Consider the following 5171-nt stretch of genomic DNA (forward strand, 5'->3'; position numbering starts at 1 on the left):
TGCTTCGTTGCCCTCTGAGTGACGCGGGCGGGCGCTGATTGGCGGAGCGCGGGGAAGGGAGGAGGAAGGTAGCGCCGGATCCCGCGACTCGCTATTACGAGGAGACGGCGGCGACGGGAACCAAAGAATCGCATTTAAAGGGACAGCGGCCCGGCCCGCCTGCCCCTGCCTATGTCCCCTTTACTAGACGCGGGGCAGCGAGCGAGCGGGCGGGCCCGTTACACTACGCGCACCCTCCTTCGTCTCGCGGCGGCCGTTGGGACCGTTGGGGCAGCCGTTAACGGCGGCCATTGGAGCAGCCTCCGCTCTCGCCTCCCCCAGTCCCTTGCAGCGGGTTTATCCCCCATAGCCGCGGCTCGGGAGCTGCAGCCCCCTCTCCTTGCTGCTTTATTTCCTCTATTTAAAGAAAAAAAGTCACTTGCAGGTTTTGAATTTCCTGTCGTTATCTACAGCAGGTCATCTGGCTTTTTTTTTTTYTYYYTTTYTTTTTTATTATTATTTTTTCTCTTTATGAGGGAGCCCTGAGGCAATGCACTGCTTCTTGTTATTATACAGCACATTTTTATATCACACCTGCAATACGAAGGCTGACATAATTTCACAGAGAGCTGTAAACGCTCCCATAAAGGAAGGTTTTAAGGAGATTTAAGGACAGCAGCAGCTTGAAGGAGATCAGAAGGGAGGGTAGGATTCCAGAGGAATGGAGCCACCCAAATAAAAAGGGATTTTATCTGCGGGCAGTGGAGAGGGGCAGGCTGAGCTGGGCACGAGGTCGGGGGAAATTGGGCCAGTTGAATTTGTAGAGCATTTCAAGGGGGAAGAGATGATGGCTGTGAAGGCCTGAAGGTTCAGGAAAAGCTGGAGAAATTGAGGATGGGTAAAATGTTGCGGGATCCTTAACTGTATTTGTGTTTTTTATAGAGCAGAGGAAATTGAGGCTCTCCCAAGGAAGGCATTGCGCGAGGACATGCAGAAGGACGTCAGCAAAGAAACCATCCAAGCAGAGATGTTCTGCTGGCAAGAGCACGCCATGCCAAACATAGCAGGTAGGTCTGCAACCCTCATGAAAACAGTGAGTGGAGGGCCCCTAATTTTTTTGTTTTGAGTATTTGAGCCTGGATCAACAGCAGAATATGCTGGTGCAACCAGCATGGAGGTGCTAACATAGTTTTACAGCTATTTTTGTAGAGATTATTCACACTTGGCTGTCTTTGCTGATGCAATAAGTCTTCCAAATGCCARGTTGCGTGAGCAGAAGAGCAGAAGATGACCTGCATTGCATGTGGGTATCACAGCATTCCCCACAACATTATTTGGAGCGCTTTCATGGTCTTGGCAGTAATCATAAGGAGCTGTGGGGAGTGATGATCACGTTTCTTCAAGCCTCCTCGTGATCATGTTTTTATTTTTTTTTTTTTTATAAACCCCAAGTTCCAATTGGTTCTTCTTGTACTACTCTGTGTTAGATTTCCTCTCTTCAGAATAAATACAGATGTGTAACAGGAGGGTGGAACATTCACAGTGTCCCTTTAGGAAAAAGGCAATTGCTTCCTTTGCAATTTTGAGCAACCAGCACAACAGCCAGCAGTACAGCACAAAAAGGGAAAGCRGACAGTAAACAAGATGAACACCTCCTGCCAGAGTTACTGACCAGCAACACATGGTAGAGCAACAAATGTTAAAGTTAGTGGATTGAATGTCAAGGAGGAGGGAGAACAGAACACTCAGATGCAGTGTTTTGKAATTGTGTGTGAAGATGATGAGCTTTTTAACATGCCCAAATGAGAAAACTCTGCTGAGGTAGTGCTGAAGTGAATGGACTTCTTGGAAGTTCTGAGTCAGTACATTTGTTATGCTCACAAGCTGCTATACCTCAAAAAGCAAACAAATGAGAAGTAGAGGGYACAAACTTGTATGTCACCCAGAGAAAAAGAGCCTACGGTCAGACTGTCTTTGAGAGAGAAAATCCATAAAAAGAAGGCCAGGCTTATTTTTAAAGTAGAATAAAGAGTGCAGCTAAGAAGTAGCTATAAATCTTGATCCACTGTGAATGGAAGATACAATAATAAAAAAATATTATTCTGTTTTTTGAAAATCCTAAAAGCAATAGGCTAAAAAAACTCTGCTGAACTCAAGTAGGATAAGGAGAGAGGGAKGTGTATGAGAGAGAAATGACTAAGCTGTTCACCACCCAGAAAAAGGACATGCCTGACACTGAGAAAGCAAAAGAAGTTGCTAAAAGGAGATGGGAAAAGTCAAAAGCAGCCCTGAGCCAGCAAATTATAACATTTGCTGTAGAACACTGCAAAAAAGAGGGCTATTCTTAGAATARAAGTAGTTTTGATTTTTAAGAATACATAAATGTTCAGAAGGACATAGGACCTCCAAAAGCGTACAAACTTGGTGTGAATGGGATGTTCATCGTCACAGAACAATGTTATTCTACCAGACATAATTTAGTTTTAACAGAGAGCAGTGGTCAGAAACAGCTCCACGTAACTAAGAGGAGGATCCTGGTACAAGGTGAAAGGTTTTGCAGATATGCCAGTGGTTTGATGATCCATGGCAAAATGGAACAACTAGTGAATGTTACTCCCTCATTAGTAAAGTCACAATTTGAACAATATTTAATCTCCTTAACTTGCATTATTTAGATTTATCATGTTTATCATCACTTGTTTATCATGTTCCACTCATCTTGATATCTCAGTCTCAACACAACTTACTTTCATCCCCTAAGGGCTGTGTGCTCAKATATCTCTTTAGAAAACATTGTCACAAATTTTCTGAAATAAGTTTATTCTATTTTTACTCCCTTCTCCCAAATCCACTTACTATATTTATGAACACAGAGGACCTTTTCTGTTTATTTCTGCTGTAGTAGATTATTATTTTTTATTTTGCTAAAGGTTTAGAAATCACTACTTGAGAATTCTTAGTAACGTATTTATTTTGAGGTAGATTTATCAACAGAGCAGGTAATAGAAGATCTCTTTCGCTGTAATGGGCTTTGGATGAGGTCTTTAGTGGTAAGACTATTTCTGTTCTTCTGATCTAGTTTAAGCTGCATGCTTCGACAGAAGTTAGCACAAGACTTCTTTGAACAAGTGAGGTTTAATTTGTTTTGATTTGTTTCTCAATTTCACTGGATTTTTTTTCCCCTCCATGGTTATTTTTACCTCTGTTCTATACGTTGTACTGGCAGAATGGGTTGGCATTTAGTTACCCAGACTGAATTTGGAAATTTCATAAGCAACAATGCTGAATCTCCATTTCCATTGTCAAATTCAGAAATTTGAAAAACTATGGTCCTAATTTTGCTTTCATTTGCAAATCCAGAATCATGCTGACTTCAAGGGTGTTGCAGAATTTTAGCTAAGAGTAGAAATTGTCCCACAATCTTTTCAGAATGTTTTGTGTTTGTGATGTCATCAACAATTTACAGCATATTTCATGCTACATTTTACTTTTAAATTACATAAAGGATATTTACTGTGCCAATGTCACATAATTTGAGGAAAAGGTGCACACAGGCAAATGAGAGAACACTAATTAYCAAGAGGATTTCCAGCTTTCAGTATTTATTTTCCAAAACAACTCAGAGATTAGTTCTCATCTAAAAAAATAGAAATGAAAATCCCATTTTTTGGCATTTATGCGTGGCATTTTTGAATCTTACTTATCAAGCCTGTTATGAAAATGGTCAGAATAAAAMGGTCTAATAATGTTCAAAAGGTCTGTACTATGCTTTGAGTTTCTGTACTTACTGTCTTGGTTTCTTTGGTTTGTTTGTTTTCTTCTCCGTCAAAGACTGATTAGGCATGAGTCCATCCTTAAAAGAACTTAATATTTTTCTGTTTCTCAACAGATGGGGAAAGAGAAGGAGATCTGAACAAAGCTGARTGATCACAAAGGACAGCAGGTAAAAAAGAGATAGAACATGAGAAACAAGACGTCAAGACTATAAAAACAGAATGCTGTGCAGAACATATCTCACTGCCACTACTACTTGAAGGCAGCCAAGTAGCCAGTAGTGCCCTGTGTGGAGTCATGGTACCAGYCATGGTACCCAGCACCAAATGGATTTCTTTAAAGCCGTGGAAATACAGAAGCTGTTCTGAAACACACTGGCACGGCAGCACCATGGAACCAGCAACGTTAACATGCAGTGCTTGAACAGCATGAAGTTTGAGCTCAAAAGATGCCAGTGAATGAAGTTTTAGGGATGCTGCTTCTAGATGAAAGAGCATTGAAAAGAAAATGGCATTGAGAATAGCATATTCCATTCATAATACAAGAAAGAAAATTACTGGTAAAAATGATTTTTGCCTGAACTTTAGTTTATTAAAACTGAAAAAAAAAGCTCCAGGTGTAGATGAAATGGATTTTTTTCTTCCATATTGTCCTAAAGCTGACTAGGAAAAGTCTTTTTATTTTGTTATTCTAACCATACCAGTAATGAACAAGTCAATTCAGAAATCCAGCAATAACATTTCTGAGATAAGATATCTCCTGCAATGGCAAGTGTCASTAAAGGAAATGTTCTTAATATATTCTTCCAGGCTAATGGAAATAATATAGAATACTTCCMCTGGCTTTCATTTAAACAAATGCCTTGTATTTCCTAAAGGGAACAGATGAATKAAATCATAATACACATTCTCATCCTTTTAGGAGACTAATTCAGATACAGTTGGCAACAGGTGCTATTTTCACTCTATATTGGCACAAAATGGGATGATGCTTAGGTCTATGATGCTTAAGAATATTATCAATAACTGTAGAACAGGTGTTGCTGATGGTTGTGAAAAAGATACTTGAACCTTGAGCAGACCATGAAAGACCATTTGCTCTGCTGAAATGAGGCTTGGATGAACTGCCCCCCTCTGCCTGGATTTTGCTGAGAATCAAAATGTTAGGAACAGAAGAAAATCATTCACTGCGGGTGCAATTGGGCTATAGGAATTCCTCCTGCCTTTGGCATCTTATGGCTACAGAGTTACCTGTCAGGTTTGGAGGTACCTGTTCTAAGTCTGCAAAAGAARACTTAGCCTTTCACAAACACCTTGCGATTCTTTAAGCACAAGATGACACAAAGTGTCAGGGCTTCTCAGGATAAACWAGTATACGGGCTTCCCCTTCAGGGTCTGATTCAACTCTCAGCATAGAGA

This window comes from Nothoprocta perdicaria, unplaced genomic scaffold (assembly GCF_003342845.1).
Source record: "Nothoprocta perdicaria isolate Ctin4 unplaced genomic scaffold, notPer1 scaffold_176, whole genome shotgun sequence".
NCBI lineage: Eukaryota > Metazoa > Chordata > Aves > Tinamiformes > Tinamidae > Nothoprocta > Nothoprocta perdicaria.